The sequence below is a fragment of the Lissotriton helveticus genome, chromosome 5_1 (genome assembly GCF_964261635.1).
Source record: "Lissotriton helveticus chromosome 5_1, aLisHel1.1, whole genome shotgun sequence".
Classification (NCBI taxonomy): domain Eukaryota; kingdom Metazoa; phylum Chordata; class Amphibia; order Caudata; family Salamandridae; genus Lissotriton; species Lissotriton helveticus.
This window is the reverse complement of record NC_136065.1, coordinates 1457446055-1457469761: the sequence shown is the minus strand read 5'-3', so window position 1 is coordinate 1457469761 and position 23707 is coordinate 1457446055.

The window sequence follows — 23707 nt, the reverse complement described above, 5'->3', positions numbered from 1 at the left end:
AACATAGGGACCTTCTTGATCTACAGGTATCTCGATGAGAGGCAAGCCTACCTCCCTCTCTAGGCTGTTTCATGAATACTGCTGGTACTCTGGATACTCAGACTGTGCATACTGGTACATCTGCTGTGTAATGTGCTGTGTTGCAGCAATAGGCTGCGGTGCTGTAACTGTCTGTGGTGCATTCTGTGGCTGAGGAATCTGTGAAACTTGTTCTTGTCTAGGCGGACGTGGTCTTTCTTTAGTTTTACCAGTAGCTATGTTGTGTTTCAGAACTGCACACTCATTTATAAAATGACCTGGCTGTTTACAATAATTGCAGTTCCCTTTAACGGGAGCTGCAGGATGACTGGCTTGATTCGGACCCCTCTTCTGACTGTCTTGAGGAACAGATTGTGCAACTAGTACTTTCATTTTCGTGTCTTTCATACGTTTTCTCTCGTGTTCTTGTTCTTCTCTGATTCTATTCTGGTGGTATTGAAGCATCTGCAACATCTGGGACGGGGTATTAGCTTGCCAGGTACTTTCGACTTTCAGAACTCGATTTTTAATCTGTGGGCTTGAATTCTCGACTAATTTAGTAACAAAAAGGTGAGGGTATGACTCACTACTTGTCTTGAGGCCACTGTTGATGCTGAAACATTTTTCAAATCTAGAATAAAAATCACTAATATCCTCATCCTGCTTTTGTTTACAGGCTGAGATTGCATCCCAGTCTTCTTTTCTCGTTGTCAATAATCTAGGTAAAACTTGTATTAATAATTCTGGTAATTCTTTACATTTATCTCCAAGACCGGTACCTGGTACTCGTGCCTTGTCTTCAGCTTCTAGAACTGCCCAATCGATCTTTTTCTCTCCCACCTCCCATTCTTTTTCCTTGAGCTTTTCATACACCCCTGCGGGCAGCAGAACCTTTAACATTTTAATTATATCTGGGTATGTGTATTCTCCCATACGGAGCATGTCTTTTAATTCTCTATGGAACCCTGCTGGATCTTTGTCATGACAGGGAATTAATGTCTTCATCTCGAGGAGTTCCATCTTTGTAATCGGAGTGTAAACAAACACTCGTTCTAGTTCGCCACCCGTTCCTCTAACTGGGTGGACTTCTCGTAACGGATTCTGTCTCTCCATGTAAAATGGTTTACTTTCTGGGGGTGAGACATGAACAAAATGCGGGTTCAGAAACGTTCTATATTTGTGACGCTGTTCTAGAATGACACTAATTAAATCGGTACCTAGACCTTTCCATCTATACTGGAGTAACTCGTTCAGGACATCATGTAACGGACCTGGATCAGAGTGCTGACCCTCATACAAAGTAATGAGGTGCTGAATCATATACATACCCACCAGTCGTTGTTCGGCTGGGGGCATTTTCAGAAACATTTGTGCCACTATTTCGTCTGGAAAAGTGGTAGAATCAGTAATCCATCGGACTGCTGATCGGGCTAGTTCTTGTTCATGCATGGTACTTAACTCACTGTAACCGATTCGTGATTTCAGAATGTGATCGGTAGCTTGAAACACTTGTTCCAGTGAACCTTGTTCTGGTGCTGGAGAATGAAAAATAGACTTGTGTTCTAGGCGTAAATGGCGATCTGGAAATCTAGATTTTCCTACATACGCTATTCTGGCGGGATTCTCGTCCTCTACCTCTTCAGTATCAGAGTTACTTTCTTTCTCGCTTACTTGTGCTGCTTTACGCTGTTCGTGTAATTTTATTATTTCTCTACGGATTTTCTTGTACATACTCTCCATAGCACCGACGGTCTTGTGCTTACCCTCGGCTATATTATCACTCCACCTTGTCAGGGTTCTCATTTCGGCCGGATCTTTAGACAGGTAATCTTGTTCTCTTATTAGACAATTGATCAGAAACTTTAATATCATGAGCTGGATCTCGGCTTTCCTTTGAGACATGGCCTCGCTAATACTTTCTGGATCATCCCCTGTACGGATGAAACGATATATTCTGTCTAGATCTTCTTTCATATTCGGTAAGGTGACTAGATACTCGGCCACCTTTCTTACGCGGAATGAATATAAAACCATATTATCCTCGCCTGGGACTGGATCATAGCCGCATTCGGCAAGGGATTTTCTTATTTCTGCTACAGTCTGATGTCTGGGCGTACGCTGTGACGCTTGTGCATGTAATTCGGCTGTCGTTAAACGCTTGTGTGGCGGCGGGGTTTGAGGAGTACCTCCTCCTGCGGCCCCTAAACTGGAGTCTAGGTCTACTGAGGCTCTTCGTCCTGGCAGAGTGGGAAATGGAAATGCAGGCTGGACTTGTATGGCGGGCTGGACCGGGGGTACCGTAACAGGTACTCCGGAGTCTGGAGGAGCGGGAAGTGCCTGATTTACAGGGACTGGCGGAGCGCGAACAGGATTTGCATATTCTGGGACTGTGTCGTCCAAATAGGACGAAATAAAAATATCAGCTGCGGTCTGTTTGTGACGTAGCTTGGTCGGAACTAATGGTGGCGGGAAATTACTGGATGCCTCTGGGGTCGCTTTTGGCAAGCCCTCGGCAAGGAGAGGATACATACCCCTAATAAGGGCATGCCTCTGTCTGTCTGACTGTTCGGCTTTGACTTGTTCACCTATCTCGATTAGTTCTTTTTCTTGTGCTCGTTCTAAGGATTCTCTACTTAATTCTGACTTTCTGATTTCCTTTTCAGTTCTTTTATGAGCTTCTTTGCGCCATAACTCGATGGCATCTTTCTGTGACTGTCTGGCTTTCTTTTTCCATAATGCTTCTTCTACTCGCATGATGCATTCGGCATCCCATGTACCCGATACGGGCCATCTATACTTTTCTTCTAACTGTTTGGTATACTCTACCCATAAATCTAGATACAATATGGCGCTTATGCCATGCTTCTGATACATAAAGTGACCTGGACTGTCCCTCGGCGGAACAGGAACTGCTTCTTCTAACAAACCCTTTCTAGTTCTTAGCTGACGTAATCTCGAAAAGAGAGACATTGTAAACTTGAATCGGAACACAATACAATACACGAGGAACAATAACAACTGGGAAAACAATTCAGACATACTACGACATTGGAAATACATTGAACAACATCATAACATAACAGTTCGGACAGAATATTACCTGGAATACTGAGAACAGAAACACAAGAATTTCTCGAGAACGGAACAGACTAGAGTTTACTGGATGCACTGCTGAAACAGTACGGAACATACCGGTCCCATAAAGGGACGCATCAAGACCCGTATCCACCTAGGTGAACACTTCGTTTGTGAGTCTGTGTACCACCAACCCACGGACCAGAGTCAATTTAGATTGACCCTGTCTAGATACTACCCCAGTAATGGTACTCACCGGGCAGCAAGAACGGAAGGCCTCGGACTGGACTGGACTGCTACGACGACGGACGACGAACTTCGGACTTCAGTTACGGGTGGGCCTCCGGATACCTCGGACCTTGGACTCTTGGCTTGGGCTCTGGTCGGGACTCGCCGCGTTCCTCCACCGTCTCGTTTGGATGCTGGACCGCCTCCTCCGTCTCCTCCGTGGGCCTGAGGGATACTTGAAGCAGAAATATCTGCCGGTGCACAGAAGAGTTCCGTCACGACTGCAGAGGGTCAGGGGGTCGGCGTGGCTTCACCGACGCGTGGGGAAAGGGCAAGTCCCTATTCGGGCGCCATTATGTGGTAAATAAATAAATAATACCTCTCTTTTTGACTAGACATATAACATAACAGATAGCTCAATAAATAAGAGTCAAGATTCGAGGTAGTAGGAGTTTTGCAGGTTTAATATAGCATAAGGACAGGAACAGGACAACCTGCATAGGAATAGGATGACAGGGCCCAGCAGCTGCTGGGGCTGGATCTGGGATGAGCGCGCTGACTTTTAATAACAATACATGAGCATATATACATAATGCAAACACATAGCATTACATTGCAGTAGGCGTAGCAGTGGGTGGAGCAGAAGGCGTGACGCGTAGCAGTCGCGAAAGATAAGGGCGAAAAGAGGTGTAACAGGGCGTATACATAGACATGTGATGCAAACGTAACAGAATATGTCATGAATGGGGCGGAAACATTGGAGGGGGCTACCTAAGGAGCCGGGACCTCTAACCTGATGGTGCGCGCAAACTAGCAATGACGTATCACTAGGAGAAGCTGGGGGCTATGAACTCTGTGCTAGGAGCAGAGACTGAAGTCTGGAGAGTCAGGGCGACATGTACCTAAACAGTATCTAGTATCTGATGTTTAGAGAACATGTTGATATAAACTAGAAGTTAGGAGGGGAAAGGCTAACTTGATTCTAAGACTGGACCATGCATTATTCTACATGTAGTGCGTGATGAAGAATATTAAATGACCATTGAATGCAGTATTTCTCTAACGTGGAGACGTGAAGGCTAGATAATGACGGAAACTATCGATGCGATTCAGTAGCTTAGGAATGCAGAGAAGGAGGACTGAACTGATAACTGGAATCATAACATATTCTTGGCAGACTCAGAGACTGAGCCAGGCTGGGCCGGGCACTGCGAGGCAGGAAGTAAGTGAAGGGTCGAGGATACAGGTGGGGGCTGTATCGCTCCTCAGCGAGGTTTCAGGAGACAGGAGCTGAATCTGGTGTCCAGGCCCTTTTGAGGCCTAGAAACGGGGACTTTATAATGAAATAACGTGCACACTGAGAAACGTGGCAACGTAGCTTTACATAGGCCTGATATTCGTAGTATTCACGAGAACTGGAAACTGGCATACTAGAGGTGGACACAACTGTAATTGCGTCATTAATCGGACATGGGGAATGCATATGCATATTTAATCATGCACACATAACATATGATGGATGACACGTAGGGACACAGAACATGGCAAAATTTACTTTTCCACAGGTTGATGCCTGATGAGGTCCAAGATGGTGTCTGGGGCCAACCTGTACCTCTGCCTCTGTGAGCATGAACAAGGTTATCCTCTGTCTGTAGACCTGCTCCTGTCTCTGCCATTCCCTCTCTCCTTCCTCCTGTAGCCGTAGCCATCTCGCAATGACATAAAATGCCGCCATTCTGAAAAAAGTATTGCATTTTGGGTCCTTTTTTATAGGCTGCACCTGGTTACCACCTGATTTCAATCCATGGTAAATACCGACTCTTAAATACCGAATTTCAAGCAAATTCGGTATTTAAGCTTACCTACATCTCAATATTTATTTATTTATTTATTTATTTTATTTATTTATTTTATTTTTGGAGATTTATAGAGCGCATGGCTGCCCAAAAGCGTCCCAGCGCTAACAGAAATACACATTCAATTTTACCACTTCTTATTTACCGATTCGGTATTTTACCGATTTGGTAAATTTACCGAATCGGTAAATTTGGCGATTCGGTAAATTTACCGATTCGCAAACCGTTGCGATTAGGTAAATTTACCGATTCGGTAAATTATACGATTTGGAATGTTTACCGAATCGGTAACTTTACCGATTCGGTAAATTTACCGAATCGGACGATTTTCTGTCTCCTACATCCCCAATGCTCAATACCGGTCGGTAACGGGCGAAAATCGGTATTTTCGGCCGTTACCGACCGGTATTGAGCTACCTACATCTGGCCCAAAGAGTGCAGTTGTGTAGAGTGCAGTGGTGCACTGTGGAGTGGTGCAGATTAGAGTGCAGTGGCATTGAGTGGAGTGTTGCAAAGTGCAGTGGTGTAGAGTGCAGTGATGCAGAGTGGAGTGTCTTAGAGTGAGGTTGCGTAAAAGGCAATGGCATAGAATACAGTATTGTAGAGTAGAGTGGAGTAGAGTTCAGGGGAATAGAGTGCAGTGTTGCAGAGTAGAGAGTTGTAGAGTGCAGTGGTGTAGAGTTCAGTGGTGCAGTATAGAGTGCAGTGGCGGAGAGTGGCAAAGAGTGCAGTGGAAAGGAGTAACGTTGTGCAGTGTCGAGTAGAGTGCAGTGACATACAGTGGAGTGGCATAGAGTAAAGTGGATTGATGTAGAGTGCATTGGCATAGAGTGCAGTGGTTTAGAGTAGAGTGGTGTAGAGTGAAGTGGCGTAGAGTGCGGTAGCATAGGGTTGATTGTTTCGAGTAGAGTGAAGTGGCATTGAGTGGAGTGGTGCAGGGTTGAGGGCAGTGTAAAGTGCAGTGACATAGAGTAATCGCGTAAAGTCATGTTGAGTGCAGATTAGATTAGGGTGGCGTACAGTGGATTGACATAGAGTGCAGGTGCCTAGAGTGGAGTGGTGCAGAGTAGAGTGCATTGGCGTAAAGCAGAGGTCTTCAATCTGTGGGGCGCTGGAGTCCTGGGAAGGGGGTCACGCATCCCCAGCTTCACTTGTCCCTAACAAACCAAAGCATTTGCTTTCCTTTTAGAAAAAGACAGTGAGAGGGCTGATTTAGATCGTTATCAGCTGCTTGCCTGAATTAAATGCAAATGTGCACTGTGAGTTTATCTGCAAGTGTAAAGGATGCTTGGGAGCGGTTCTGGCTTTAATTGAGCAAATCACAACAAGCTTTGTTATGACAAAGTTTTGGTTTTTTGAGTGGTAGTGCAACGAGTTAACAACTGGGTTGGGAAGGACTTGCTTTTAATGTTAACTGCATTTACATAGCCCTTAGTTCCCCTAAAGTGTTGTTGAAGGGACAGTTATGTAAAAACAAATTGCATTACATACGCTCTTGTATTATTAAAATCTAAATTTTGGAAGCACCATTATATCATAAAACTATTTGCATCATTCTATCTTACACTGTGTGTACTGAAAATATAAAATATTGACTTACATATTCACATTTCTTTCTGTAACAGGCTGTGACCTTGTGGCACTAAAAAAACTATTCGCCAATGCACCAATCATAATTTGATTCTGTGGGTCTCTGGTTATACACAGATCTCTGCAGTGCATTAACCAATAGAGGTTTCATAATGTACTATAGTGCATTTCCCACTAACAACTTTTTAAAACACACAGAATATTTTGGGGCTTATTTATGAGAGGCTTGAATCGCCAGAGCATCACTTTTTTGGACTCTCCGGTGGTGCAAGCATCTCAACCATACATATGAGGCAGTGCAAAGTCACCCTGCAGAGCTTTGCATGGCCTCTTAGATATGGAGTAAGACATAGCAGCGCAAGTCACTGTGTTGCCTAATTCTGCATCATGGAGGTGTTACTCAATGGGCTTTGCATGGGGTTCCTACGCAACACCCATGGATTTTGATGCTGCTCCATATTTACAAAATCAAGTAAACCTGGGACAGTTCCAAAAACTGACTCCTCACTAGCGGAGGTGTACCGAGGAAAAATGTTTTCATTTCTCCTAGTTCTTTCCTCTTTCCATGTGTGCTGCATTCTGCAGCTCACATAAAAAGAGGAAAACGCCTCTCTGGATTGTTTTTGTGAAGGAAGGTGTCCCTTTCTGTACAAAACCAATCCTACCTATAATGGTGCTAGGCAGCAATTTGTGCACCAACACAAGTGAAAAGGACAAGAATGCACTGTATTTATAAATACGGTGTATTCCTGCCCTTTCACAGTGGCGTAGGGTAGCACAGCAAGACGATTTGCACCGCTGCCCTAAGCCAATTCCTCATAAATTAAGCCTTTTGTTTTTAGCTACACCTTTGACTACGCCCCCACGCTCACTGACCTTTGGTTTCCTAAACACTGTTTAATATTATTTCCCCACTGTAAATATTATTTGCTGTGGGAATTGGGGGCGTTTATAGCTGTCGATAGTTGTTGATGATGAGAAGTACCAGGTTCTAGAAAGTTTTGTCAGAAGGAGGGCCTGATGCCTAAAAGAGTTTGACAAGGGGGTCTCGGCATCAAAAAGTTTGAAAACCTCTGACGTAGAGTGTATTGGCATAGAGTGCAGTCGCGTAGAGTGCAGTGCCGCAGAGTGGTGTAGAGTGCATTGGTATGGAGTAGAGTGGTACAGAGTAGAGAAGCATCGAGAGAAGTGGCTTAGAGTGTAGTGGGGCAGAGTGTAGTAGAGTACACTGGCGTTGTTTAAAGGGGAGTGGTGCAGGGTAGGATATAGTAATGTGTAGTGGTGCAGAGTAGAGTGGAGTGGCGTGGAGTGGAGTATGCATGGTGTGGTAGCACACTGCCATTACAGGCAGCACATTTTTAATTGAAATGACCATTACATTAGCACAGACATACATCTTGCGGTGAAAGTGTAAAAATATGACAGTCTTTTTGAAATTTAAAAAGTGTATTCTATTAAACTGTACAACTGTTTTACCTTAGTCCATCAGATTATATTGGTGCATTGAGAAGTATTTTTTTTAAAGTGATAGTTTTCAAACATGAATTTAGAATCATTCATTCTTCCTGCAATCCTGACAATGCCAATAAAGTACCAAGAGGTATATCAGTTTTTATATCCACTCTTTGGGTGGCCTGGGTTTATATTATGCGTGAAAAAATGATGGTATTTTAAATCGAACACAGAAGAAGTTATTGCACAGCGTCCATCCTGAAGTCATGTTTTTTGAGGTTCTCTTATATGTAATAATGAAGAAAAGCAGGGAAAGTGAAATAAAACAATTGCCTAGGATCACACAATTTAGTAAAGTGGGGAAGGCAGGATTAATCCGAGGTTTTCTAGTTTCACATTGTGCAATTCAGTCACTGGATATATGTGCTCTGCTTCCCCTATGCCCACCTTACCACCACCACCTTCCTCCCACCCCAGCCCCTTCCCCTCCAGACCGCTAGGCTGCTTGCATCAATGCGGCCCTCAGTCACATCAAAAACCAAACCATTTTGCCCCCAGGAAAATGTTTGCAATTGCCCAAGACCTAGTGTGTTGATTTGATTAGTATATTTGTTTCCAACACACTTCAGAATTAACAACAAATGTGCTATATTTGTGCTTTGTTAATTCTGATATATTCTGAAATAAGTGAACATTTAATTTAAATGTTGTTGGGTGCTAGAAAAAAACATATTTCCTCTACCCCCAGTATCCAGCAAGATTGTCAAATAAATCCTCTCACTTTGAAGTTGGAGTAAAAAAAAGTTAACATCAATCTCCCTCGGAAGACAGAGGCTGACATTTGACCTCTGTCATTGGATGTATGACATTACAAGGCATGCTTTTACATCGCATGCTTTTACAACGATGTTTTTACAACGCATACCGTTACAACGCATAGTGCTTTTAGGCGCTGGATAGTGAATTGTTTAATTTACTATTCCAACTCCAGTCCCCGTGGATAGTAGGGAAGGTGTTGGATAGTACATTAAACACATTCCCTATCCTAGAGCGCCACCCAGCGCAATTCGTTGTAATGGTTTGCGTTGTAAAAGTTGCGTCGTAAAGGCACTGCGTGGTAAAAGTTGCGTTGTAAAGGATGTTTCCCCTGTCATTGAATGCACAGCACATGTGGCAAGATAAGTACAATATTTGCAGACCTGTTTACAGAAAGTGGCACTCATGGAAGAATACATAGAGAGGTAGTGTGAAAGGGCTTTTCTCCTTGGGATGATGGAATTGAACCTGGACAGCCTAAAACAAATAAAGTCCGCAAATAGAACGCCTGAACATGTGAGTTAAAAACCACAAAGCTGATTATAAACAATGTGCGGAATGGATTCTCAAATGAGGCTTCTGAATGTCCCCAAGATCTCTTTAGCAATTCAACCTAAAAAGTAACAAATTTGCACTCATAGAAATGCTCCTTGAATGGACGGCTTTTCATAATTTACATCAAGAGCAATAGTAGGCTTGGAAAGCTGCATGAGTCTCAAGCTTCCAGGCATACTACTGGAAATCAAACATGCAAAGGTTATGGGATACATGCTTGCAAATTGTCTAACCACTGGCAATCACTTGGGGTAGCATTTCAAACCCTTCAATTTTTGTCCACCATCAATCAATCAATCAATCATGGCACTTGTATAGCGCACTACTCACCCGGAAGGGTCTCAAGGCGCTTGGGGGAAAGGGTCCGCTACTGCTCAAACAGCCAGGTCTTGAGTTGTCTCCTGAAGGCGAGATGGTCCCGGGTCAGCCGAAGGTGGATGGGGAGGGAGTTCCATGTCTTGGCCGCCAGGTAGGAGAAGGATCTGCCTCCGGCGGTGGCTCTTCGGATGCGTGGTACGGCGGCGAGGGCGAGGCTAGTAGACCGTAGCTGGCGGGTGGGCATGTAGAAGGTCAGGCGGTCATTGAGGTACTTGGGGCCCAGGTCGTGGAGAGACTTGTGTGCGTGGGTGAGGAGCCGGAACATGATCCTCTTGTTGACGGGTAGCCAGGGCAGGTCTCTCAGGTGGCCGGAGATGTGGCTGCGTCGGGGGATGTTCAGGATAAGTCGGGCGGAGGCGTTCTGGATGCGTTGGAGTCTTTTCTGTAGCTTGTCTGTGGTTCCGGCGTAGAGGGTGTTTCCGTAGTCCAGTCGGCTGGTGACGAGTGCCTGGGTGACCGTCTTCCTGGTTTCGGTCGGGATCCATCGGAAGATCTTGCGAAGCATGCGTAGGGTGTGAAAGCATGATAAGGAGACGGCGTTGACTTGTCTGGTCATCGAGAGTGAGGAGTCCAGGATGAAGCCCAGGTTGCGTGCGTGGTCTGTTGGCTTGGGAGTGGTGCCCAGGGCGGGGGGCCACCAGGAGTCGTCCCAGGCGGAGGGCGATGGTCCCAGGATGAGGACTTCCATCTTGTCTGAGTTCAGTTTCAGGCGACGTCTTTCATCCCTTTGTGTAGGCTGGTTCTGGCGGTGTTGGGGTCGCTAGTGAGGGAGAGGATCAGCTGGGTGTCGTCGGCGTAGGAGATGATGTTGAGGTTGTGTTGGCGTGCGATGGCAGCAAGAGGTCTCATGTAGACGTTGAAGAGGGTGGGGCTGAGTGATGATCCTTGTGGTACGCTGCAGATGACTTTGGTGGCCTTGGATCGAAACGGGGGGAGGCGGACTCTCTGTGTTCTTCCGGCGAGGAACGAGATGATCCACTCCAGTGCCTTCTCTTGGATGCCGATGTTGCTGAGGCGTTGAACTAGGGTGCGATGGCAGACAGTGTCGAACGCTGCAGAGAGGTCCAGGAGGATGAGTGCCGCTGTTTCCCCGTTGTCGAGCAGGGCTCGGATGTCGTCGGTGGCTGCGATGAGGGCGGTCTCGGTGCTGTGGTTGGCTCTGAAACCAGACTGCGAGGGGTCGAGGGATCCGTTCGTCTCGAGGAAGGCGGCAAGCTGTCTGTTGACGATCTTCTCGATGACTTTAGCAGGAAAAGGGAGGAGCGAGATGGGGCAGAAGTTTTTGAGGTCGGTGGGGTCCGCTGTCGGTTTCTTCAGTAGGGCGCTGAGCTCGGCATGCTTCCAGCTCTCCGGGAAGGTGGCGGTGTTGAAGGAGGTGTTGATGATGTTCCGGAGTTGGGGTGCGATGGTGGAGTCGGCCTTGTTGAAGACGTGGTGGGGGCAGGGGTCGGTTGGAGATCCGGAGTGGATGGTGTTCATCGTGCGGGCTGAGTCTTCGGTGGTCACCGTGGTCCAGGTGCGGAGGGTGGTGGTGGGGGGCGTTGGTTCGACGGTTGGGTGCGTGGATGGTGCGCCGAAGCTGTTGTGGATGTCGGCGATCTTGCGGTGGAAGAACGAGGCGAGGGAGTCACAGAGATCTTGTGACGGAGTGATGTCGTTGTTGCCAGTGCTGGGGTTGGAGAACTCCTTGACGATGCTGAAGAGTTCCATGCTGTCGTGGGCGCTGTTGTCCAGTCGTTCCTTCAGTGATATCTTCTTGGTGGTGCGGATAAGCTGGCGGTGCTTGCGGGTGGCGCGTTTGAGGGTGGTCATATTGTCAGTGGTCTGGTCGCGGAGCCAGGCTTTCTCGAGGGTGCGGCAGGTCTTCTTGGAGTCCTTCAGTTCATCGGTGAACCAGGATGCCTTCTTGCTACTGGGTCTGCTGGGAGGGTTCTTCAGTGGTGCGAGGTCGTCGGCGCAGGCGGTCAGCCACTGCGTGAAGTTGCGGGCTGCTTCGTTGGGGTCCGTTGTGCTGGCGGGTGGGTTCTGGCTGAGGGAGGTGGTGAGCTGGTCGGCGGTGATCTTGCTCCAGCTTCTGTGGGGAGCCTGTTGCGGGTGGTGGTGGGTCGTGGTTCTTCTGAAGCTGAATTGGACGCAGCTGTGGTCGGTCCAGTGGAGTCTGGTGGAGTGGCTGAAGGTGATGTGCTTGCTGGATGAGAAGACGGGATCAAGCGTGTGGCCGGCGTAGTGGGTGGGGGTGTTGACCAGTTGCTTGAGTCCGAGGGTGGCGAGGTTGTCCAGCAGGGCGGCGGTGTTGCGGTCCTTGTTGTTCTCCAGGTGGAAGTTGAGGTCCCCTAGGAGGATGTAGTCAGCGGAGGGAAGGGCGTGCGGGCTGATGAAGTCCGTGATGTCTTCGCTGAATTGTGTGCGTGGTCCCGGGGGTCTGTAGACGAGGGTGCCTCTGAGGGTCGTCTTTGGGTCGGTGTGAATCTGGAAGTGGAGGTGCTCGGCGGCGGTGAAGGTGTTGTTGGAGTCGGTCGTGATGCGGATGGTGTTCCTGTGGACGATGGCGATGCCTCCTCCGGTCTGGTTGACGCGGTCCCTCCTGATGATCTTGTACCCGTCCGGGATGGCGATGGCGATGTCGGGGGCTGAGGAGACGTTCATCCAGGTTTCCGTGAGGAAGGCGACGTCTGGTGATGTTGCATCAAGGAGGTTCCAGAGTTCCACGGCGTGTCTGTGAACGGAGCGGGTGTTGAGCAGGATGCCCTTGAGGTGGTTGCTGCTGGTGTTTGGCTTGGCGGGTGCGGTGCCGGTTCGTAGGCAGGTGAACTTGCAGGCCTTGCAGGTGAAGGGTCCGTGGATGCGTCTCGGGGTGGCCCGGCTGCAGGCGGGATTCCGGCCGGCATTGAGTGCGTTGAGGGCGGCGTCGTCGTAGGTCTGTGCGGGTCGTCTTGCATCGGCGGGGGCCAGGGGTCCTGGCACTGGGCGCGGTCCAGGCGCGGACGGGGGCAGACGGGCTTGCCTTTGGGGCGCCTTCGGTGCACAATCGGCGCGCCCGCTGCGCGTTCGTGTGGGCGTCATAAGTGAGGAGCCGGGAGGGAGGAGCAGCTGGGTGGCGGGAGCGGGGCGGCGAATGGGCAGGGGGGGCGGGTCCGCAGGGAGTCAGCGGCGGGAAAAGGAGGTCGGAGGGCGGCTCAGCGGCGGCTGGGTCATCCTGGAAACGAGAAAACGAGGGGAAAGAGGAGATAAAAATCGAAGGGCAACACACCAGGCAGGCAAAAACACACAAGGTGGGCAAATCGAAGCAGAAGCAGTGGTGTGTGGGGGCGACCTCGCCTGATTAGAGGCTCAGCGGTCGCTCCCTGCACCTCTGTGCTGTCCCCTTAAGTGAGGAGCCGGGAGGGAGGAGCAGCTGGGTGGCGGGAGCGGGGCGGCGAATGGGCAGGGGGGGGCGGGGCCGCAGGGAGTCAGCGTCGGGAAAAGGAGGTCGGAGGGCGGCTCAGCGGCGGCTGGGTCGTCCTGGAAAGGAGAAAAAGAGGAGAAAGAGGAGATAAAAATCGAAGGGCAACACACAAGGCAGGCAAAAACACACAAGGCGGGAAAATCGAAGCAGAAGCAGTGGTGTGTGGGGGCGACCTCGCCTGGTTAGAGGCTCAGCGGTCACTATGCGACAGAGAGCATGATTTAGGGTTTGGTAGAGCGAGTAAAGACACACAGGTAGTAGAGGACGTTATATCCACCACCCTGCCTTTATTCCACCTGTAAAATTTAGAGATGTCTGCAGGCTCCACAGACTTCTCTGTACATTGGCAAGAACCATTGTGATGGCTGTTCCTAGCAATGTATGAAAGGTTTGATAGGCAGCTCTGTCAAACATGAAGGCTGGCCATCAAACTTTTCCAAATTTGTTATTTTTCAAATAGAAAATCCTAAAGTGGGAGTTTGTTTTTGAAAAAAAAAAACATAACAATCCTCCCACACCATGGGAGTTTTCTCCTATGGTATCTGGGTAATTTTTCAGTTTTTTACTTGCCGTCACTGCCAGGATATAGTTGGTGGCGAGGACAGTAAAACAAAAAAGCCATCCAACCATCCACTCTAAATAGGTCAGACACCGTACCTCCAACAGCTCCTGCTTTGTCAGAGGGCGTTTTACAACGATGCCATCAATTTAATACAGCTGCTTAAAACTTGTAGGCCTCCCGACTCAAAATCAGGTGGGTGGACCTGGAGTTTGCCGGACATGGTAGTCTGTCACTGTTGCAACAGGTACATGTCCGCCAAGCTCTAAATCAGGCCTAGAGGCCCACCCAGTGCAAATCAGTATTACCCTGCACCTTTTAGGAACAGTCTATCCTACACCTCAGTCACTTCAGCCATTCACCCTGCTGCACACTGCTTTTTTAGTTGGAAAATTTGAGTTTCACCCCCCACTCTCCTGAATCTCACAGGGTAAGGTACGCTCCTGATTACATTCTGCGTATTGTAACTGGAATTTCATTTGTATAGTACTTACTACCCCGACCAGGCATTGAAGCATATATATCCAGTGACAAAGTGCTTGTGCTCTACCTTCCCAACATGATAAACATGTCATAAACCCAATTGGTACATTTAACTTACTCGTAAGTCCCTAGTATATGGTACTACATTTTCCCAGGGTGTGTACATTAAATGCTACTAGTGGGCTGCACCACTCATTCACTAAAGTAGCATTGTAAAACATGTTTCACCTCTGCCATTGCAGCTTGTCTGTGCAGTGTTAAACTGCCATTTTGACCTGGTGTTTGAAATGGGGATCTCTAGTTGGCAATGGTTTGCTCCTTTGTCCAAGTGGGGACCATTATTCCTAGTCAGAGTTAGAGGGATACACTTCTAAAATAGCTTCTGCTCACCCCCTTGGTAGCTTGGGATGATCAGACAGGCTTATCTCAGAAGCAGTGTGTAAAGATTGTGTGCACACATACAGTAATACAGTGAAAACACTACAAATGGACACCACACAAGCTTAGAAAAATAAGTAATCTTTATCTAAACCAAACAAGACCAAAACGACAAAAACCCATAATACAGTAATCAAAATGTAATACTTAGAAGGCAAACCCAGTTCTGTCCATAGCAAACTATAGATGCAAACTTTCACCACAAAGTATGTTGAATGCGTCACAGTCATAAACAATAACGGCCGCAGGGAAGATGATGCATTAGTTCCTTACTCCAGGGCAGGTGATGAGTCGGTTCCTTGCTGCCACACAGGGAAGGTGATGTGTCGGTTCCTTACTAAAGGGGAGGTGATACGTCGGTTTCTCACTGTGATGAGAGGTGATGGGTCAGTTTCTTATTGGAGATCTTCTTCAAGCAGAATGAACAGCACACAGCAAAGTCTTGGTCCTCTCCTTGGCAGAAACAGCAAATACAGTACAACCACAGACAGACAGCACACAGCAAAGGGGCAATACTTCTCCTTCAGCTTTTCTCCTTGGCAGAGGTTCCTCCTGAGTCCAGAAGTAATCTAAAGTTCTGGGGTATGAGCCCCAATATTGATATAGCCTTTTCATTTGTTTTCTGGTAGCAGAGCGGCTCTGTGCTCAGTCAACACCAGTTCTGTCTTCTCTGGTCCAGTTTCCCGGCAGGAGGTGGAGACAGCATTGTGTAAGGCAGGCCAGGCCCATTCAGGCCCATTCAGGTGACTCACCCAGGAGAGGCAGGACACACCTCAATCCCTCCCCAGTGGCTGTCTACAGAGAATGCACATCCCCAGCCCCTGTCACTCCAAATCCAGACAGTCCGTCCGCAGACGAGCAGAGGCACACAGGTTGGCTGAGAAAAAAAATATCTACTTTCTAAAAGTGGTATTTTCAAACAACAAACACAATATACCAATTGTCTTTCCTAAAAGATGCATTTTTATATTCTGAGTTCAGGCATACTAAACTACATCTTTCTATCTTGTCCCTATGGAAATGTATACTTATAAAATGTTATAAATAACTCCCATTCTATCCTATGGGACCGATAGCCTTTCAATAGTGAAAAAAGAATTTCACTGTAGTTCTCTATCAGGAACATGTTACATACGGATAATCAGGTTGGTGGCAGCTCCTGGTTCCCACTGGGGGCATCGCACTTTCAAGGGGCAACATTGTGTTACTTATATTTTATTTTGTGTATCTGCTCACATCCCAGCGCTCTGCATGATTAGATGCAGGCGCTTTGTTTTTTAAACTCACCTACATCCAGCACATTGGTGTCTCGTTTTTAAAAAAACGTAACATTTGTTGTGTATATTATTACTTGTTGTGTGGCCTCCCCTGCCCCGGTCCATCGTGGCTCTTTCTTATTGCCGATTGCGTGGAGCGCGGCTCTCCCACCACGGCTCTTCGTGCCGGTTGGATGGGGAGCGGGCGCCATATTGGGGGTAGCCTGAAGGGCGCTCAGACCGGAGTCAGCGGTCCAGCTGCTCGAGGCTGATTCCCATAAAGTGCACATGTGTCCTTGGTCGCGCAGCGGGCGCGCCGATGGAGCGCCGAAGATGCGCCTAAGGTAAGCCCCTTACGCGGCCGGCCGAAACTAAACACACTGGGGCTGTTTTGTCCCAGACAGGTTTTCCCGGAGTTTGATTCTCCTTTGGCCATGGCACCTCCCTTGGGCACTCAATTTTTCCCGGGTACCCCCCCTCTCCACCAAAGGGACTGTTAATTCTAAGTTTACCGTGAGCTACCTGAACACCCGCTCGATGGTTAAGCATCAGCTGGAAATCTTCCAACTCCTGGATTCTGAAAAACCTGACCTGTTGTTTATTACCGAGACATGGCTCATGAGGAATCCTCCCCGGACATCCTTGCTGCGACCCCGCCAGGCTATTACATTCTCCAAGCTAACAGAGCCTCGGGTAAGCCGGGTGGTGGGGTGGCAGCTATCATCAAGCACCCCATCAGATTTTCCTCATTGGCTGTGGACGGTATTTCTCTGGTCGATTGTCTTATCCTTAAACTGGAGTCCCCAGTGGTGCCTCTCATCTGTGTCCTGGTTTACCGGCCCCCTCAGCACATGCCCAACTTTCCGTCAATGTTTGGTGACATGCTCTCTCAGCTGGTCATCAATAAGTCTAAAATACTAATCTTAGGTGATTTTAATTATTGGCCCTCCGATGATGGAGAGAGTGTGTGTGCTCTTCGACTTTCTCTGACTTTTTAACGGGCATGAATTGCTCCCAACATGTCAAATCGGCAACCCATGTGAAAGGCCATATCCTGGATCAGGTATGGATTGTTAATTTAGATATTTCTACTCCTCTTATCCTTCCCTATCCCTGGTCGGATCATTTTATTATCACTTTTTCTTTTATTGTTACTTCCCATACTAGTCGGATACTGGAGGGTAATCTCCCAGTCAGGAACTGGAACAGAGCCGACCTTAGCGAATTTGTATTTTTACTCAGAGCCTCTCCTCCTCCCGACTGTGACTCTTTAGACACTCAAGCCTTAGGCCTAAATCGTTGGCTTGAAGCAGCTTGCGACATCGTAGCTCCCCTTAAACAGGTCAGACTAAAACGCCCTCACAACGCATAAAGATGGTTCTCTGAGGAACTCAAAGGCATGAAGCTTAGACTTAGGCAGGCTGAGAGCTGCTGGCGACGAGATTACGCCTCTGATAAAAAGCTGGTATTTACGACTCAGCTCAAAGAGTATAAGCTAGCCATTCTGCAAGCTAAAACCTCTTATTTCTCCAAGAAGATTGTAGACTCAGCCTTTAAAGCCAAATACATCTTTTCCATTGTTGAGGAACTGTCACATCCAGATAGGGTTACCATTAAACCCCTCCCCTCCCAGGAGCTCTGTAACTCCCTTAACCAGTTTTTTATCGACAAAATCATACAAATTAAAAACAGTATTTGCTCTCCGGCCATCCCCGACCCTATCGCTCATGCTGTTACTCCGGCTACTCCCAACTCTCAGTTGATTACTCAGATACCCCCGATCTCAGAGGATGAGTTCCTGGCTCTGCTGAACAAGGTCGCTTCTGGCTCCCCCACTGACTGTTGCCCCCCCACGTCCTGCGTGAGGCTTTTGCCGCTTGCCCCTCCCCTCCTTTGACACTCCTGAAAAACTCACTTAAAATGGGTCTGGTTCCCAGCTCTTTTAAAATCGCTGAGGTGGTGCCTATCCTTAAAAAGCCCAACGCTGATCCATCTGTTATGAGTAATTTCCGCCCCATCTCCCTACTTCCCTACCTCAGTAAAGTCCTCAAGTCCCACGTCACCAACTCTCTGAGCTCTTTTGTCGAGCGCTCGCAGTTCCTCGATTCCCAACAGGCCGGTTTTAGACCCGCCCATTCAACTGAGTCGGTCATTCTCTCAGTGATGGAGGAGCTGCGGAGGGGAGCAGACTTTAACATCAGTCAGGCCTTGGTGCTCCTGGATCTGTCGGCCGCCTTTGATACGGTCGACCATGATATTTTGGTCGGCCGTGTCAAGGAGGCCGGCATCCAGGGATCTGCCCTTAACTGGGTTTGCTCCTTTTTGAGCAACCGTCACCAGGCTGTCCGTCTCTCCCAGTTCTCTGCTGAGAAGTTGGGATGACATGTGGTTTCCCACAGGGCTCTTCCCTTTCCCCTCTTCTTTTTAATTTGTATCTTACCCCCCTCATCCGGTCTTTACGAAGCAGCAAGGTCACCGCATTTAATTATGTGGATGACATTCAGCTGGTCTTTGATATCGACTCATCGGACCAATCTATTTATAATTTTCAGTCTACCCTGTGTCACATCAGTGACTGGATGGGGGCAAACCACCTCAAACTTAACCCCGATAAGACCGAGTTGGTTCTTATCGGGGGTGCAACTAACCCGTAGAGGTCTAATTTTTTGCCTGCAAGTTTGGGTCTTCCCCCTCTCCCTACTAATTCTGCTTAAAGTCTTGGGGGGATCATCAGTAACGATCTTTCGATGAAGCCCAAGAATAATGCTGTAGCTTCTTCCAGTTTTTTTCATTTGCGTAAATTTCGTAAAATTGCCCGTTTCCTTACTACCGATGCCCTCACCTTGACCCTATTGGCTTTGGTCATTTCTAGAATAGACTACGCCAACTCCCTTTATGTTGGTATTCCTGTCTATCAACTGAATCGACTACAGTTGGTCCAGAATCAGGCTGCACGGTTAATCTTCCACCAGCCCAGGCACCAGCATGTGCGTCCCTTGTTGAAGACCCTCCACTGGCTCCCTGTAGCGGAACGCTGCTATTTTAAATTAGGCTGCACCATCTTTAAAGCCCTAGCTGGCCTTGGCCCGTTATTCATCTCCTCTTTACTTCACCATTATGCTCCCTCCAGCAATCTTCGTTCCTCCCACTTAGCCCTACATAAGACTCCTGTTTTTAAACATAAGAAACACGGAGGACTCAGATTTTCCTTCCTTGCTCCGTCCTTCTGGAATGCACTCCCCCCAGAATTTAGGCTTACTGTTTCCTACACCCACTTTAGGTCTCTTCTTAAAACCCATCTGTTTCGCAAAGCACACAACTGAGTCACCCCCTGATTTGCTGCTATATGCTTCCCCTTGCTCACAGCGCCAAGAAACCGTCAGGTGTTAGCTGCGCTTTACAAAAGCTTTTACATAACATACCATACATCAGGACATGTCCTACCTTTCACATACACGGCACCCTGCCCACAGGCTGTTTGTGTGGGTGGCGTAATCAGTGTGGCAGACCCACTAGTAGCACTTGATTTACTGGCCCTGGGGACACACAGTGCACGCCTACAAAATACTTAAGGGATCCCCGGCCAGGATCCTATCCAAGCTTCTGGTTCATTACACCCCTGCTCGAGCTTTAAGATCCGCTGATTTGGAACTCGCGGTTGTCCCCCGTGTTAAGCGCAGCAGAGCCGGCGGACGTTCTTTTCAAGTCCGCGCTGCTATGTTGTGGAACTCTTTCCCCCGGCGATTCGTGCCTCTAGGGACTTGCTCTCCTTCCGTCGAGCTGTGAAAACTTTCCTGTTCCCTTAGTCCACTTCCACTACTGTTTTTATTTGTTGTGTTGTGCTGCTACCTTGTCGCGGCGCCAGGACACTCCTTTGCTGGAGCAGCTGTGCGCCTAATAAAAGTGCATAACATAACATAACATAACATAACATTACAATGCATGCTTTTACATCGCATGCCTTTACAACGCGGTATTTACAACGAATACCTTTACAACGCATAATGCTTTTGGGCGCTGGATAGTGAATAGTTTAATTTACTATTCCAACTCCAGTCCCCGTGGATAGTAGGGAAGGTGTTGGATAGTACATTAAACCTATTCCCTATCCTAGAGCGCCCCCCAGCGCAAAGCGTTGTAATGGTTTGCATTGTAAAAGTTGCGTCGTAAAGGCACTGCGTGGTAAAAGTTGCGTTGTAAAGGTTGTTCACCCAGTGCACTGTACTAGGGACTTAGTAGTAAGTCAAATAAGCCAATCATAGAAACACCAATCCATAAACACAATTTATACGGAGAGCATATGCACTTTAGCACTGATGAGCAGTGGTAAAGTGCCCAGAGTCATAAAACCAACCAAAACAGGGTAAAAAACAGGAGGCCAAAAAGTCTGGGGATAGACCCGCTGGAAAAGCCAGGTCTAACACCTGGCAAATAAATCATTTACCATGCCTAAAACCTTCCCCTTTATACTTATAAGTCATCCCTAAGGTAGGCTCTAAATGCTCATAAAGCAGAGTACATGGTATTTAAAAAGTAGGGCATGTAAACTTAAAGCTTTCCATGGCCTTGCAGTGCAAAATCTCCAAAGTATTTTTTCACTGTGGCAAGGCTAGCTTCCTATAGACTAACACTTTTTCATATTATTACATCTAATACGTGCTCAATTGAATTTGGAAGCAGCTAGAGGAATACTTCTTCTCCTCATTTTAATTGTCATTTAAAATCCTCTTTAAGGTTGAAGTTGGATTTCAAATTACTTCGAGATGCCACTGTTATAACGCTCACATTTTCCTGCCTAGGCCAAATGTGACTTTCTGTCAGTATCCATGATCACCTGACTGTTAATGGCTAAACTAACCAGAACCAGTTTTTTGAATTAGACAAAGGGGACCCCCCATCCACATGCTAACACTGAGTATAAAAGTGGCATTCCCTGACCTAGATTTCAGGACACTCCTGGACCAGAGAAAATTCAGAATAAAGGCTGCTAAAGGAAGTTTGGACCTGTTGTCTTGAACTGAAGACCCTAGATGTGATTCCAAGATTCAACTGGCTGACCTCCTTGAGCTATAAGGTCACAACAACCTTCCAGAAGCCTTTCCTGCTTTCCAGCTGACCGGACTCCCAAGTGCTGTCCTCAAGGTCCTGGTCCCATGGCTGGAGTCAGACTGCCTAAGTTTCACGGGATCCAAAGCTGAGCCAGATCCAATGCAAAACTTTGCATTGTAAGACTGAGCAGCTCCTGGCCAGGGATGTATGACATTACAACGCATGCTATTACAACACATGCCTTTACGATGCAATTTTTACAACGCAACTTTTACAACGACTTGCGTTGGGGGGCGCTGGATAGTGAATAGTTTATTTTACTATTCCAACTCCAGTCCCCGTGGATAGTAGGGAAGTAGGGAAGGTGTTGGAAACTATTCCATATCCAAGAGCGCCCCCCAGCGCAAGTCGTTGTAAAAGTTGCGTTGTAATGGTTGCGTCGTAAAGGTACTTCGTTGTAACAGTTGCGTTGTAAAGGATGTTTACCCCTGGCCAGTGGCTTCACCGGATTTGTAGCATAACACAGAGCCTATTATCATAGCAACATGCAGCCCCACCCCAAGGACAGAAAGTACAACTTCCACAGGGCTGAGCCTGCTCCCGTACCCTCCTGCACTCCATCACAGTAGGCCTGAATGTGTGACTTTATCCATGTCCAGAGTGCCAGATACCCGCAGTTGGCGCTATGAGCCCTTTAGAGAGGTACATGCCGCCCAGGGATAGAAAGGATGGAGTAGAGAACAGGAATAGAGGCATAAGGGTAGGAAACAGTACAGTGGTGAGGTGAAAGTGATAGTGGAAGAAGAATGTTGGTGTATGGGTGGTAATGACGAGGGTGGCCATTGTGGTCAACTCATGTCACTTAAAGAGGCAAAGGCTTTGTGCAGTCAGAGTTGGTGAGCAGTGGAGACATGAGAAATGGCATTATATAATTTTATCAGATAAGTGGTATGTATCATAGGTGCATGAGATCAGTCATGGCTTGTCCATTTGGCCATTAGGGTCTTAGCCCTACCAGTCAGGGAGGGTGAATGGAGGAATACATTTGCAGGCTAGTTTGCTGTTTTCCACCTGCCCTGTGTAGCAGTAGAAGACTAGCACACATCTCTCTCTTTCTTTCCCTCTCTCTCTTTCTCTCCCTCTTGTGCTCTGTATCTGCCCCACCCTAAAGCTACCCTACCCCCAAGAATGGGATACCTTAAATTTAGCTCCAGACTGGCATTCACAGTGTTTCTGCGTAAGTAAGCCATTCAGTGCCCAAAGTGCCAGTTTTGTAAGACTCACAGAGAGAAAGTGTTTCACTCTCGACTCTCATATAGCTAAGACCATCACCCTGACCTCCACCTTCTCTTTTCATTGATAGAGTCATATGCTTATCCAGTGAAAGCAGAAGGCAAGTTCCTATTAGGACAATAATGAATGCAAAGTGGCCAATGCTGCCTGCTTGTGTTGCTGCCTTCACTGCCTTTTTTCTTTTGTGGGGTCTGCAACAAACACCTCCTGTCCCTTGTCCATACCTACCCTCTTGGTACCTGTGCTTCTCCACCTGTGGGCTCAGGAGACATAGAGCGGCTAGATGCTGCTTGTCAGCCCCATATAAATTCTGGGAATGTCTAGCACTGCAACTCCCTCAACCAGCTACAGACTGAGCAACAAAGAGGTGAAAGCCATCGTGAGACTGGTAAGCATTGGTCACTACCGCTGCTTGAGTTTTCGACAATTGAGGTTGGTTTAGGTGCTGAAGGAGATTATGGTGTAGGCGTGTGCGAATGTGTTTGTGAATGAGCCTGTCTGTATGTGAGCGGGCATGAGTTAATTGTATGTGTTTGCCTGTGTTTATGGCTTCTTCATGGATAGTGTTGGCTGCTTTCAAGTGGGGGTCGAGGGGAGTAGAGCATAATGTTAACCCTGACGTGTTGTGGCCCTACATAAGACAAAGGTGGCACTGACATATTGTGACCAATCTTTGGTATAATAGTTGCCCTCTTGACAAAATGGTGGCTTCCTGTGGCATAATATTTGCCCTGGCATATTCTGGCCTTTGTTGTGACAGCAGTGGCCCTTGCATAGTTTGGCTAATTCCTGGTGTAATGTGGCAATTATATATTGTGACACACTTCCTTGACAAGGTGGTGGCCTGCCCAAGGAATAATAATGGCCCAAGCATGTTTTAATCCTATTTGACATAATTGCAGCCCTGGAATATAGTGGCCAATCACACGTATAATGAGGGTACTTTATTATAATGGTCCTTCTTGATATTATGGTGGCTTATGCATGGCATAATGGTAGCACATGCATGTGAATAGTGATGGCCGTGGTATGTTGTGGTCAATACCTCTCATCCTAGTGGCTCAACTCCAGTGTGATAGTGAGCCAAGCCTATTATATAGGGGCGCAACTAGACATGAACGCCGGCGGGGGGGAGGGGCTAATATGAAAAAGTGTTCATTGGGCTATAATTTAACCCACTGTGGGCAGGGACAGTAGGAGAATACATGTTTAGAAG